The 15790-nt window shown below is 44.9% G+C and overlaps 2 long non-coding RNA genes and 1 pseudogene across 2 annotated transcripts in view; 1 reads left to right on the forward strand and 2 right to left on the reverse strand.

Moving 5' to 3' along the window:
- The window catches only part of LOC147028340 (uncharacterized), a 50972-nt gene that overhangs the window by 35124 nt on the left and 58 nt on the right, over positions 1-15790 (forward strand). The window contains exons 3-4 of the long non-coding RNA XR_015057522.1: positions 12560-12683; positions 15561-15790. The exon at positions 15561-15790 is cut by the window's right edge and continues 58 nt beyond it. This is a non-coding gene — a long non-coding RNA (uncharacterized LOC147028340). The remainder of the gene's footprint in view (positions 1-12559; positions 12684-15560) is intronic.
- Positions 1959-3046, reverse strand: LOC147028341 (uncharacterized). The gene is made up of 3 exons (XR_015056927.1): positions 2910-3046; positions 2690-2799; positions 1959-2327 (listed from the first exon to the last, which is right to left on the reverse strand). It is a non-coding gene; the product is annotated as an uncharacterized LOC147028341 (long non-coding RNA).
- On the reverse strand, positions 4914-5054 carry LOC147028342 (signal recognition particle RNA; annotated as a pseudogene).

A 15790-nucleotide genomic window follows, 5' to 3' on the forward strand; every position in this document is an offset into this window, starting at 1 on the left:
CAAATTTCAGAAAATTAATTAAAAATACAAAACTAGGATATCATGTGTGGATAAGTGTCCACCCCTGAGTTAATACTTGGTGGAAGCACCTTAGACAGCAACTACAGCTGTTTTGGGATGCGTCTCTACCAACTTTTCACACCTTGATTGGGCAATATTTGCCCATTTTTTTGGACAAAATTGTTCAAGTTCAGTCAAATTGCGTGGGGAGCGTTGATGGACAGCAATCTTCGAGTCATGCCACAGATTTTCGATTGGATTTAGGTCAGGGCTCTGACTGGGCCACTCAAGGACATTTATCTCTTTGTTCCTTAACCACTCCAGTGTAGCTTTGGCTGTGTGCTTCGGGTTGTTGTCATGCTGAAAGGTGAACTTCTGGCCCAATTTCAGCTTTCTTGCAGAGGGCAGCAGGTTTTCTCTAGAATTTTTCTGTATTTTGCTCCATCCATTTTCCTTCTATCCTGACAAGTGCCCAGTTCTGGCTGATGAGAAAAATCCCCATAACATGATGCTGCCACCACCAAGCTTCACAGTTGGGATGGTGTTCGTTGGGTGATGTGCTGTATTGGGTTTGCACCAAATGTAACGTTTTGCATTAAGGCCAAAAAGTTCCATCTTGGTTCATCAGACCACAAAACTTTTTTCCACATGGCTTCAGAATCTCTGGAGTGGTTTTTTTGCATACCTCAAACAGGACTCAAGGTGGGCTTTTTTGAGTAATGGCTTCCTTCTTGCCACCCTACCACACAGGCCAGACTTGTGGAGTGCTTGGGATATTGTTGTCACATGCACACAGTAGCCAGTCTTTGCCGTAAAGGCATGGAGCTCTTTCAAAGTTTCCATTGGCCGCTTGGTGCCTTTCTGATCTGTTGCCTCCTTGCTTGGTCATCGAGTTTGAAGGGATGGCCTGATCTAGGCAGGGTCTTGGTGGTACCATATGCCTTCCACTTCTTAGTAATTGCCTTGACTGGGCTCCAAGGGATATTCAAGGCCTTTGAAATATTCTTATGCCCATCCCCTGATCTGTGCCTTTTCACAACTTTTTCCCAGATATCTTTTGAAAGCTCCTTGGTGCTCATGGTTGAGTCTTCACTGTGAAATACACTACCCAGCAGTGGAAACCCACAAGAACAGTTGATTTTATTCTGTAATAATCAGAATCACTACAATTTAACACAGGTGGAGGCCAATGAACTTGCTGTGTGATTTTGAACGTGATTGGTTACACTTGAGCTAATATATTCTTGTTTTTTATTTATATTTTAATTTTATGAAATTTGTTGAATTTGTTTTTCTCTTGGAAGTTGTGGGTTACGATGTGTGAAAAAAGTCTGATTTAATGCAATTTAATTCCAGGTTATAAGGCAACAAAAGGTGAAACTTTTGAAAGGGGGTGTAGACTTTCTTTAGGCACTATATTGCAAAAACATGTGAGCCCAATACATACCCTTCAGCATCCAAACCCTGCGTAAGTAATAAACAGAAGGAGGCCTGCTCGATTTTTCTTTGCTTTCAAACAAACAAATATGGCCCTGAATGCCCCATATTCTCCCTTCCTTCTCTCCCTCCCCCTCTCTCTCTCACCCCTTCTCACCCCCTCTCCAACTCATTGTAAGAGATCAGTACAGAGGACACACTCTTTATAGTCTGTGATTTCTAAGGATTCGTTCACCTCTTTGCCAGTTTCCTGACCATAGCATGACATTTACTTTGCACAGGTTTTCCAAGCAGTCTCTAAGAAGCTGAAGGCAATTATTTAATGTTTTATACTTCTGGCCAGTGTCCGATCATGGAGGCTCTTGGCCTGTGATTCCGTGCGTGCAGGCAAAAGAACACAAGCTCTCCCTTTTTCATCCAGGAAGTCTCTCCCACGGTATATTGGCAGCTACTGGGAAGGTAGCTTGTCTAACACTGGGATATATACTCCAACAAATCAACATTCATTTAAATCTGGTTCAATCGTGTTTAATTGTGGCTTTTTCATCGACATTGTAACAATTCAGCTTAATCGTCGCCTCTTTCGGTCAATTCATCTCAATGCTCCAAAAGAAGTGCTCCAGTGAAATGTGAGGAAACAGTCATTCGAGACATGTTGAAAACAAAGCAAATGTCACCCTGAAAATATCCCCATCACATTTACTCTCATCTTCACGCAACCATAACCAGGATAACAGGAAAAGGTGCAAAGTCCAGCAAATAGGGAATTGCTAGGAAGGAAAACTCACTCAGTGTGTGATGTCACTGTCCTGTTTGGCTGTCATGAATGCAGCCTTTGTCTCTAATGTGTGAATTTCTTGTTGGACGGAGGGATGCAGAGGTTGAATTGCCTGATGGAAAAAAAATAAGAGTCGGAGGGTGTAAATGATGTGATATAGTGGAAAGAGAGCGCTTTAATAATCGTGAGACAACTGCACTACACTTTGAAGGTGAACAAGAAGGGAATATAAAAGTAGTTGATGCAAATCAAAAATTGTAATGTACGAGTGTTGATCTGACAACATACATTTGAGAAAGTAAATTCCAAATGCAACTGATATTTTCCGACCAAGCTTTTAGCACAGTCTGAAGCATCAATCAGTCATTGTCAAGATACGTGACCCAGCAGTTGTAATCGGCATGGAACCACTCGGTTGGTGTTGCCACATCATGATAGAACAGAGATTTGAAGCAATCTTTTGGCTTACAATACCATTTGATTCAAAGGCGATCCAGATCATCAGCCGGGAGCCATCCATCATCGAGGTTTTTACCCTTCAATCTCAGAATCTCTCCAAATAGTGTTCACAGTCTTCAATGTGTCTGAAGGACACATGACCACACACACACACACACATATATATATATATATATATTTATATATATATATATATATATATTATATTATATTCAAGTGTTTGTACATTATTCACCCAGCCGAGAAGAGCTCGCCCGGTATCCCCCTCTCCACTCTGGGTATCCCCTGCTAGTATATATGTATCGAAACATGTGGATTGTGAAGAGCACTCAGCTGATCTCCGTCGACAAAAGCGTCACCTCCAACACAGAGGCTTCAGCCCAATGACTCTGTCAAACAGGCAAAGATTATATGGTCAACATCAGTTAAACATCAAACGGAGCCACCGATCTGCATTCCGGGCCTATTTGCCCTCCTCAGGATGGCACACCGATAAATATCTAACCAATTATGTATATGTATGTATATACATATATTGTTGCGGCTACGGGTATCAAGACACCAGCTTGTCACTCAGGGGGATTAATCCCCGGTTGTCCTCGGTGGAGCCGGACCTGAGGCCACCGCTCACAATTAACATTATGGTACGGTGGGTTGTTTTAGAACCACGAACGGCATCCAGTGAACCAAGAGTTCCAGTGTCCGCCGTGTAATTATGCCGTTTAACTAGAGGTCACTTGGTTACCTGAGCAGGGAGTGTGCCCTCGGCAAAGCACCAATGTTAGATTTTAGATTAGATTTTAGATTAGATTAGTCTCAATTAGATTTTAATTCGGGCGGCCGAGCGTTTTAACCGCTGGTACGTGCCGACTATTTTTGGTCAAATCTGTGGTAATTACCTCCCAATCTATCTTGGTTCGGACAATGCCAGACCAATGGAAGGAAAAGACAAACACGGACATTTTGGAAGTCAATAAATAATTTATTAATAATAAAATAAATAAATGAAAATAACTTTTTACTTTCTGAGGTAAATAAATGAATAAATTTCAAAGCAAAATCAATCAAAATGCCAGGAAAGAGTCAAAGAGCAGATGCTTACCAGGGGGTTGACTTACTTACATCTAAACACAGACAAGGGGACCCAACAGATCATTCGGGGGGGGGGGGGGGAAGAGTCGTCTCGCTCACCAGAGAGTAGTTTTCCATGAAGTGAAAACGTCCTGAAATGTGTGCACGCGTGTCGTGTCCGTCGCCAGCACCCAGCCTTTCTGTGCACCCTCTTGTGAACAGCCTTGAACGCCAGTCGACATCTGGGGGGCACCGAGATAGTCTGTTGGGGTTTAGACCCTGGTGCTGCGACACGGGCAGCTCCTCACACTTCACGAAACTGGTGAAATCCAGTGACCCACACCGTCCGTCGGTGACTGACCTGCGCCTTATTTGTTGATGACCGACCCACACCTCACTCGGTGACCGACCCGTGCCTCACTTGTTGTCGGCGCTGCTCATACCCACACGCGCCCCACACTCTCACTTGCTCAAGCACTGGGAAGGACGAATTGTCTCGTTGTTGGCGCTGGTCAGACACCCACACTCACACCACACATTTGCTTGCTCACTTCTTGCTCGCTTCTCTTCTCCTTTTTTGTGTGCTTGCACTCGCTTCTTCCTCGCTTCTTGCGCTTACTTCTCTCTCCCCAGAACGGACCTCCAATTCGTTTTTATATATGCGGCCGTCTCCACGGGCACAGAGTCCCCCAAAGCTCACCCCACCCCACTTGCGCACGGTTACCATGATGACCCGTGCGCTGTCAATAAGGGCGGGTGTAGGCTCTCACTAAAGAACGTTGCTGAGGAAAAATAAGGGTGCGCGTCAGAGTTCGTGAAAGAAATGTGTGTGAACGTGTCTGTCGGAAAGAAAAATAAACTTCCCATAAGAGAGGGGATCTATCCTTTACCCTTCTCAATGCATCACATTTAAAATCCCATTAGACATGGGGATGGGGCTAATCTGAACATGCATTTGAGGAAATAACTGTCTGAGGACCTGGATGTGTGGATGCATTCATCAGACCGGATTCGGAAATGTTGTTGTTGTTGTTGTTTGTCTTTCGGCTTCTCCCGTTAGGGGTCGCCACAGCAGATCATCCGTTATGATCCGCAAACTGATTTGGCATAGGTTTTACGTCGGATGCCCTTCCTGACGCAACCCTGGTCACCTCTTACGACACAGGGATAAGGATTGGGTTTCGCCATGATTCCGGGCTGCCCTACACCCTCTCATAGCGCGTCCCAGTGCAGAGCTCCCGTCCTCAAGCGATCCTCCAACCCAAGCCTCCGAGTAGCCGGATTACAGGCGCACGCCACTACGCCCGGTATAGACCGGATTCGGAAATCCGTAACAATATATATAAATATATATATATATATATATATATATATATATATATATATATATATATATATATATATATATATATATATATATATATATATATATATATATATATACATATACATATACACAGTATGTGGTTGACTCAGCCTGTCATCCTTTCGAGGTCGGCGAAATGAGTACCAGTATACTGGGCCGGTGTATACCCCGGTTAAAATAGGTGTACCATATCTCTGTGTCGTAAGAGGCGACCAGGGTTGCGTCAGGAAGGGCATCCGGCGTAAATCATCTGCCAAATCACTATGCGGATCATACGGATGATCCGCTGTGGCGACCCCTAACGGGAGCAGCCGAAAGAAGAAGAAGAAGATATATACAGTATGTATGTATGTGTATATATATATATATATATATATATATATATATATATATATATATATATATATATATATATATATATATATATATATATATATATATATATATATATATATATACTCGTACGGGCCCGTAGGTGCGTGCCAGTATTTGCAGCCCTCTCTCGCCCCCGCTCTCTCGCCCCCCCTCTCTCTCTCCCCCCTCTCTTGCCCCCCTCTATCCATCCTAGTCTCGCCCTTCCTCTCTCCCCCTCCTCTCTCATCCCCACTCTCATCCCCCTCTCCCGTCCCGCCTCTCTCGCCCCCCACTCTCACCCCCTCTCTCGCCCACCTCTCTCTCCCCCTCTCTTGCTCCCCCTCTATCCGCCCTAGTCTCGCCCTTCCTCTCGCCCCCTCCTCTCTCGCCCCCACTCTCATCCCCCCTCTCGCAGATATTGGTCGACAGATAAATGGCCGTAACTTGGGAACTGCTCGTCCGATTAATATCAAACCTCGAAAAGGCACATCCGCGGGTCCCCAGCAATATTCCTGGCAAGTTTCAATCCGGTGATCGTCCGGTTATTAATAATTTGGGAAAAAATTGGCATGATAAGGTGAGAAGGTGGAACGACACCTTCAGCTGCCATATATACACCTTTTCAACACTGAAAAAGCAGTAAAATGGCCATAACTTGGGAACCGCTCATCCCATTGACATCAAACCTCGAAAAGGCACATCTGCGGGGCCCCAGCAATATTCCTGGCAAGTTTCAATCAGATCGGACCAGCGGTTGTCGAGAAACGGCGGTCACGCACGCACGCACACACACACACACACACACACACACACACACACACACACACACACACACACACACACACACACATTGCTGGAATTATAGATAGATATATATGTACATACACACAGATACATATGTGCATATATATATATATATATATATATATATATATATATATATATATATATATATATATATATATATATATATATATATATATATATATATATATATATATATATATATATACAATGTACATTAAAAGATGAGAAAGTAAAAAAAAAATGTTGTGAATTTCCCCTTTTTAAAAAGATTATTTTTTTGAATTGTTAGGAAGGAGAATCGAAAGAACTGTGACACCATGCAGGCCTATGTAATAGGGCATGCAAACAATGACACAGAGATTGTAGAATTTCTCTAAGGTAAAATAGCACCTATCTTAAGATACCTTGAGAAAGACATATTTGATATTGGAGCAAATAGACATCTGAAATAAATGTCCTAATCATTATTAGCCCACAATCTAAATGAAAGACACTTGTCCAACAATCTTGTTTCAGCCTCGTCTTTTTGTTTTTTGTGGACATAGTGAAGACTCGTGGAAGAGCTAGAACACCCAATGGGTCAGGATGCAACATCACAAAAGGAACAGCAGAAGGAGAAATGGGAAATGCCAACAGCAGGGCCGAGCCGAGGGAGAAAATATGGGTCAGGGTGGTTTAGCGAGAGTAGAAAAGATCATGGTTTTGGATTGGGGATGATTTGTGATGGTGCTGAACAGATGTCTTAAAGACCTGGAGAGAAGAATGAGATTGAACAGAGTGTGGAAGTTGGTTCCATAGGTGGCAAAAAACAAGAGGAACAAATGAGTGGAGGTGAGCAGTGGTTCTGGATTTTGAGTTTCACGAGGAGGGAGTTGATGGTGGACCACATGCATCCTGCAGTTAGCCTGCACGGGTAGCACATTGTAGGGAGTTTCACTACAAAGGATGAGAGTGCAGGATGTAACTGTTCTTGTTGTTGATATCTTCCATTGACAATCTGACAGTATAGGACATGAGAGAGTAGTCCTACTTTAAAACATCTGATAGGAAATCAGGGCTCCAAGTCCAAGCTGGAAAGTCAAGTGTTTGTTTTGAAACTTGTGACCATGTCTATGTTTCTGCCTGTTGCACAAACCTTACACAACTCACGTGGAAACTATTCTCACCATAGTTCATTAGAGTTTTAGTGTGCACAGCTTTATAGTCCGCTTTATAAAAACGAGGTGGAAACTTTTGAATCTTTGCATATTTCGTGAGAAAATAACACATTGAGGCCATTTCGTGGTATAATTTAAAAGTATAGGTTTCCAAACCTCCAACCTTTTCATGTGAAACTGTATAGCAGTGCTGGAGGAGCTGGAAACCGGTGTACAGGAAATTCCAGCAGGGGAAAGAGCCAGGAAAAAAACCGTGGATGAGCTTCCTGAACAAATGAACATACGTGCATTCCACTGTCCATTGGTGTACATTCAAAACAAAAATGTACCTCCTATCATTGGAACTTCACATCTTTCAAATTATTGAAATAAAATGAAATGGGGAAATCCACAAATCATCAACTGGGGTGTATATTCCTGAATTTGATTATGACGTTTCCTTTTCGATTATTACTGGGATATCGATGTTAAAATGGTTGAAATCGCAATGATAACTGGCGGCAACTGACGTCTCGGTCACAATAATTAATGAAAGAATCGTCGTGTGTGTGTGTGTGTGTGTGTGTGTGTGTGTGTGTGTGTGTGTGTGTGTGTGTGTGTGTGTGTGTGTGTGTTTGTGTGTGTGTGTGGGTGTGTGTGTGTGTGTGTGTGTGTGTGTGTGTGTGTGTGTGTGTGTGTGTGTGTGTGTTTTATGAAAAAATGAAAATACGACGGATTTCAGGTGATTGTTGACGAGCTATTATTTTGTGACTTTTGTTCTTGGTGACTATATTTGTAAGTTTTATTATTTTCTATATACAAAGTCGATGCCCGTAGAAGAGCTGGAGGGCTGCATTTAAGATCAAAGGTCTCCCATGAGCCTGGAAGTATTGATCCTAAATGGCACAAATAACTCCTTCCACTTGCCACCCATGTTCATCCATATGTAATTTTCAATATAATCTTACGGTGCAATAACAACATTGGTGAAGTGCTATAGCAGTAGGACAAGCAGTGTATTATATCTAATTACACCTGTCCTTAAAAGGCACATAATGCAACAAAAAACCCATTTCATTCGAGCATCAATTAGCACGTCCTTTTGGTTACAAGTGCATACCATAACGAGAAAAACAACGGAGTCCTGAACCCTGAGTCGTGTTCTGACTTGAGAGCACCATGCAAAGAATACAATGGTTTCCATTAATAAATATACAATCCATAATAATAGATACAAAAAGAAGACTGCTTTATAAGCCGTAAACGGAGACGGTTGTTGAAGCAGCCTCCGGTGAGGGTCATTCAATTCCAGTCCTGACTTCACCGTCATGTACAAGTGAGCTCAGGTGCTTTTGTAAACCTCAATATTTCATCACTTACTTAAAGCAACAATCGTTGGTTTTGTGAACCCGTCCATTCCAGGGGTACTGAAGTTTGTGGGTTGAAACCGCTCTCATTTTCATTTCTGTTCAATAATCTCAGTATCTCTTTCAAAGGGTTCTTCAGAGGATCAGAACCTCATTGGCGACAAGGTAAGCATTACTGTTTGATGGAATCATAATGACGCTTCTGAAATAACGGAGCATCACACCAAACACCGTATTCTCAATCCAAGGCTTACATCTTCAAGTGCAGCTCCAATTCATACCTCACTGGAATACAACAAGTACATGCCCATTACTCAGGAGATTAGAAAGACAAAAGAAGTACGTACTTCAAGCACCAGGATCTTCAAATACAATGAAGTGAAACTTGTATTGGGCTTTAAACACAGAAATCAAAAGCAGAGCATTTTCTGCTTTCATAAGTCTCCACCTGCTGGTAAGTAGCATTTTTGAAGCTCTCCTTTCTTGCCTTTTGTCTCATCTTTTCACACAATGGATGTTTTCTTTTCTTGGACTCATTAAATCAGACAGGACTGTGTAGTCGCAAGAAAGTTGAAATGGAATAAAATAATTTGCTATATTTCATTTGTTACTTACAGTTGGTGCTGCTTTGGTTTATGTTCGTCTAAGTTCAAAGGCTCAGAGTGGAGCTTATATATAAATCACATGCAGGACAAAGATTGTAGACTTCAATGGACATTTTACATGAAATACAAGTACATTTGTACACAATGGACAAATAAACACAGAATTTGAAACAAGGTACCCAACATCATGATCTACGGGTGCAGATAGAAACGCTAAACAGAGTAACCAGAAATATAAAAGAGAAAAATAATAACTAAATTGCGAGCAACTATCAAGACTTCCAAGCAGAAGTAACAGCTAAAATCAAAAGAAGGAATCAAATGAGAGCCTTCAAATAATATCATTTTTGAAACTGGAAAAACTACAATCCAACAAAATGCTTTTTCTTCGTAGAATTGGCATTACGATCGTGTCTCGGTTACTGTGGACGCCATCTTGGTTATTTAGCAGAGATTCAAGAGACATGTTGAAAAGGTTAAAATCAGAATCCTGATGGCCAAATTACCTTTGAGTTATTGGCAATGGGGACAACAAGGAGGAATCGCGAGAAGGGCGATCCGGGAGTTTGGTTCAGGTCCCGGGTGTGCATTTTCGCTCATGAGGGAGCCCCTGGGTGGTGGGGAAAGTCCGCTGTCATCTGACATTCAGACTGTACTCGATGCATATTCAGGGCCGGGGTGCCGGCTCGGGGAGCATGCTCCCATGTTAAGTCAGGAGCTCCCAGCAGTGCCGAAGCCGGTTGGCATCTGAGCCAGCTTCTGGTCCCGGAGCCTGGTAGGGCATGGCTAGGACCGCTGTGGCCCAACAGAGGAGCAGGATTTGGGCCACAGTGCGTTGCTTCCCAGTCATCTCCTCGCTCTTCACTCAGGGCTTATAAAAGGGGTAGTGCGGATCCGTTAGGGTGTCGCTCTCTCTGTCGCTCTCCTCTCTCTTCTTCGGAACATTATTTAGGTGTGATTGCCGTCTACAGCGCGCTTCTTCTTTGAGAGCTTCTTCTTCTTCGAGGACCTGATCCGAGGCGACTGCCGTCCTTCAAGACTCCCTGCCATGCTGTCGACATGCCACCACCCCCGCTAAGCCACACTGACCAGTGCAGAGCGCACATTGCCACGAGCCCCGGCAAATAACTGAGCAGGCGATAACGTGCCATATCACGAGGTGGGAACACTCAGGCGGTACATCCCATGGAAGTACACGTTGAACATACAGACCTTTACATGGTTAGGTTAGGGATCTTTCTCCTCACGCATCTATTCTCCTCTCTTTATCGACCCCTCTATCCCGTCTTCTGTGGACACACAAAGAACGTTACTGACCCGCAATCCCATTTTCCTCTGCCATGACATCGCACCCCCCCCATATTGCACGACACTACACCTCACACATCTTAGACACCAGCAGTATTCCTCCCACCTACCTCTCCCTAAGCATTCTGGCTTGCGTTTGTCTGCCGACCGTGCGAGGTATTGAAAGGTCATTTACCTCACCTGCATTCTTTCTCTCTGGGCTATCCAATCTTCCGTGTGTGTGTGTGTGTGTGTGTGTGTGTGTGTGTGTGTGTGTGTGTGTGTGTGTGTGTGTGTGTGTGTGTGTGTGTGTGTGTGTGAATGTGTGTGAATATGTGTGATGGTGCCTGTCCTAGCATAAATTTATATTGTAGAAGATATAACGGGATAACTCTGCTCTGTGTCTGCTTTTGTAAGATTGCTTGTCTTTTGCCGCACCCCACAAATTCTTTGCTATCCCCTGCTGTACGTAAAACAATACCCCATTCAATGTGCCACATACTTTTCCTCGCTTGATTGTAAATAAAGGTGTTATATAGAAATGTTCCCAGCTCGTTTTCGTGTTTTCTTCCATTGGTCCAGCATGGCCCACACCCTAGTTTATCCGGGACGTAATTCCCCAACAATCTGTTTCCGAGGCGGTACGTGCTTAGCAGTTCCACTCGGCTGCATCTGATCTGGTAAGGTGATCTGGTTTGAGCAAGTCTGTACAGAGGGCGTGTCTCCCGGTAATTAGATCACGTGACCTTTCGTTAAATGGTATTTTTTAGACGGAGGATCCTAAGTCGCGTGGTCGAGTTATTGGCGTTCGCGGTCGATTAGCGATCCACCGTATCATGAAGTTATTCATGTGCGACAGCCAGTGATTCCGGGGAGTCTGGTGAGAACCCGAGGTAGTTCACCCCTCGTGGTCTTCGCCTCCAATCCCGGTGAGTATATTTGGATCTATAATTTAGGGACTCTCCCTGGGTGTGTTTGTATGCCTGCATGCTTGGCTTTGGGCACCACGGTGGCAAAGTTTCATCCTGCATCTTAGAGATTTGAACTTTTAACCTCAGCAGTGGATAAGTGATCACATTTTTCTTTGTCCTTGCGACTGTTTCTCAAGCATTTGGTCATTTTATGTGACTTGGTGCAGGATTTACAAAGGTGTAAATGGTTTCCCTTTGTGAGTTTCAAAGCAAAATACATTTGATAACAGAAGATTTCTGAACCGTTCACCGTATGAATGCGTTTTCTCAATTGGAGCCAATTTTTTTTCCACCTGTCACACAATGATTGTGTGTGTGTGTGTGTGTGTGTGTGTGTGTGTGTGTGTGTGTGTGTGTGTGTGTGTGTGTGTGTGTGTGTGTGTGTGTGTGTGTTCATAAAGCATAACATTCTCTGCCAACTCCCCCACCCCCACTTCACTCTCACTCTCACTCTCACTCTCACTCTCACTCTCACTCTCCCTATCCCATCCTCGCTTCACCCTTTCTGAATACAGTGCAGCATCCTCCCATCTCTCTCTTTCTCTCTCTTTTGTTATGCCCGGATGGTGGTTATCTCTGCACATGTCCAGAATGTGGTTATGTCCAGACAGACCCTCCCCTCACACTGAGTTACCTTGTGCTCCCCTCATGCTGCCTTTCCTTACCCTCCCCTCCTCCTTCCTCACTCCCCCCTCCCCATCCAAACCCCTCCTCACTCCCCCATCGCACCCCTCCTCGCCCCCCCACCCCGACTGGCTCCCCGACCTCACCCCTCTTCCTTCCTCATTCTTACAACCCCCACTTAATATTCCCATTAGCGAAGCGATGGGTTGTATTAGTTAGTACATCTAATATATAAAGCTCTTTCTAACCACTGATTCACCAACTGACTGACTGACATTAAAGATTGGTACCTTCCAGGTGATGTAGAAAGCTGAGATTTTGTGTGCTGATGGACATCGAATCTGGTACATCGGAAAAAAGAAAGAAAGAAAGAGAAATGACAAAAACGTCAGACAACATCCATAAATGAAGTAAAATGCAGGTGAGAGACCCGAGATAATCGGAAAGCTTGGTTCATATGCTTACACAATGTGGAAAACACCAGCTACTGTGTGTGTGTGTGCGTGCGTGCGTGCGTGCGTGCGTGCGTGCGCGCGCGCGTGCGCATATATATATATATATATATATATATATATATATATATATATATATATATATATATATATATATATATATATATATATATATATATATATATATATATATATATATATATATATATATATATTGTTACCAATTTCAGAATCCGGTCTGATTAATGCATCCACACATCCAGGTCCTCAGACAGTTAGTTATTTCCTGAAATTCATGTTCAGATTGGCCCCATCCCCATGTCTAATGGGATCTTAAATGTGATGCATTGAGAAGGTTAAAGGATAGATCGCCTCTCTTATGGGAAGCTTTTTTCTTTACAACAGACACGTTTACACACATTTTTTTCACGAGCTCTGAAGGCCGCCCCCATTCTTCCTCAGCAACAATCTTTCACGAGCTTCCACACCCGCCTTTTTTGAGAGCGCACGGGTCATCAGGGTAACTGTGCGCCAGTGGGGTGGGGGTGAGCTTGGGGTGGACTGCACCCGCGGAGACGGCCCGGAGATATAAAATGAACGGGAGGTACATTCTGTGAGGAAAAAGGCGAAAAAGAAAAAGCTAAAGGAGAGAGGAAAAGGCAAAGGGTGAGAGAGGCGAGAAGAAAATGGGGTAAAATAAAGCCAGGGAGGGAGAAGAGAACGAGAAGTCAGCTTGAGAAGTGAGAAAGAAGTGGGTTTCTGACCAGCACCAACAACGAGACAATTAGTCCTTCCGAGTGCTTGGGCAAGCGAGCATGTGGTGCGCTTGTGGGTGTGAGCAGCGCCGCCAACAAGTGAGGCACAGGTTGGTCACCAACAACACCAGGGTCTAAACCCACGACGGACGATCCCGGTACCCTCCAGATGTCGACTGGCGTTCAAGTCTGTTCATGAGAGGGTGCACGGCGGGGCTGGGTTCTGGTGACGGGCGTGACACGCACGCACGTATTTTAGGGCGTTTTTGCTTCACGGACGACTTTCTGTTGAGCGAGACGATTCTTCCCCCCTCCCCCCCCCGTTCCCCCTGAATGATATGTTGGGCTCACTTGTCTGTCTGTAAGTAAGCCAATCCCCGATAAGCATCTGCTCTTTGTCTCTTTCCTAGCATTTTGATTGATTTTCCTTTGAAATTCATTCTTTATTTACCTCAGCGAATAAGAAGTTCTTTTTATTTATTTATTTTATTATTAATAAATCATTTGTCGATTTCCAACCTGTCCATGTTTGTCCTTTCCTTCCATTGGTCGAGCATTGTCCAAACCAAGATAGACTGGGAGGTAATTACCACAGATTTGACCAAATATCGTCGGCACGCAACGGCGGTTAAAACGCTCGGCCGCCATAATTAAAATCTAATCAGATAATATTGGTGCTTTGCCGAGGGCACGCACCCTGCTTAGGTAACCACGTGACCTCTAGGGAAATGGAATAATTAGACGGTGGACACTGGAACTCGTGGTTGACTGGGTGGCATTCGTGGTTTTAAAACAACCCACCGTACCACAACGTTAATTGTGAGCGGTGGCCCCAGGTCCGGCTCTACCGAGGACAACCTGGGATTTATCCCCCTGAGTGACAAGCTGGTTTCTCGGTAACCATGGCCACAACAATATTGTTGTGGTTCTCAGAACCGCATACATACAACAGATAGGTGTCCCAAGACAGTTATTCCATTATTATACATGTAGATAGTCCCTTTCCTTTTGTTTAGCGGGGCAACAAGGGAGCGTGTTGCGATGATTTAATAGCTAGGGTTGCTAAAATCATTTTTCTCCTTCATTTCATCCCTACTCTTCTTCTTTTATGATTATTCCTGAGGTAAATCAGCCACGTGCGCCTTCGCTGTAAGGTGGGGCCTCGTGGAGGCCAGTGCGTGCGGCGCCGCGGTGGGGAAACTGCAGCACCAATTCATGTGGTGTACTTGTTGGTGCGGGATTATTGACTCAAGCTTCCGATCATCTGGGGAAGATTGCCGATTGCATTAAAAAGGCATGCGAATAAATACCTCTTAAGAGGCTGTACGAATGGTATTTTCACGGCATGGGAAACACAGCCAGCACGACGCCCATGCTGCACGAAATGCGTACGGAAGCCAACAAAGACACTCCAGTAGAAGCGGCTTGTTCCTTTTTAACCTCAATATCCGACACATATTGGTGTTCACCCCCGTATACGCTAGCGGAATCATGTGAATGCGAGCGCTGGCCACGTGCGTAATGGCGGAACCGCGCGCACTGTATGGAATGTGCTCCAAAGCAGACACGTACACCGCTCGTGAGACGTGCATGGATTTATCCATGATGATGTACCTTCGGTCCTCGCTGGCAGCAGTGGATTCTCCACGGATGGTGAACGTCTTCTCGTCTCTACGGCCAGCGAAGCTGTGATCGAGCCAGTGAATGTACAGTGCAGGCCACGTTGGCGTACGCGGAATGAGCGTGTTGATCGACGCTGGTCGATCGCTCGAGCGGGCATGCGGGACTGTCGACCGGTCGCCCGGGGGGGGGGGGGTTGCAGGATGATTCGCATGCCAATTTCGGTGTGGGCGATTCGTGTCATCTCATGGGGTCGGAGCTCAATATTGCCGCTATTTGAGATGGCCTTGCGGGAAACGAAGTGAGGCGGTTTCTGGCCCAAGCTGGCGGGCCACTTGGGTCGGGGCCAATCGGAGCGCCCGATTTGGGTGATGACGTTTGGATTCGGCATTGTCCCTCCCCCCGAGCTGCGGGCCCTATAAAGGTCGGGGCAGTCCCTATTGCCCTCTCTCTTGCCTCTTGCTTTTTTAGATTCTCCACCTCTTTCTCGCCTCGCCTCGTCGACACTGCCACGACGCGCCTCCTGCTCCTCGTTTCCGCCTCCTTGTCTCCGCCCACATGGTGACGACCCCACCCACCTACCTGGTCTCGCCTACTACTCCACCCTCACACTCTGGACTCCGCCCCTTCTCGACTCAAGCTCCTCCTTTACGGTGCCCAATTCCTGGTTCTAAACTCCCTCTTCATCGGGTTTTCTGTCT

This window comes from Eptatretus burgeri, chromosome 4 (assembly GCF_056783735.1).
Source record: "Eptatretus burgeri isolate ZD-2024b chromosome 4, Ebu_testis_v1, whole genome shotgun sequence".
Taxonomy (NCBI): domain Eukaryota; kingdom Metazoa; phylum Chordata; class Myxini; order Myxiniformes; family Myxinidae; genus Eptatretus; species Eptatretus burgeri.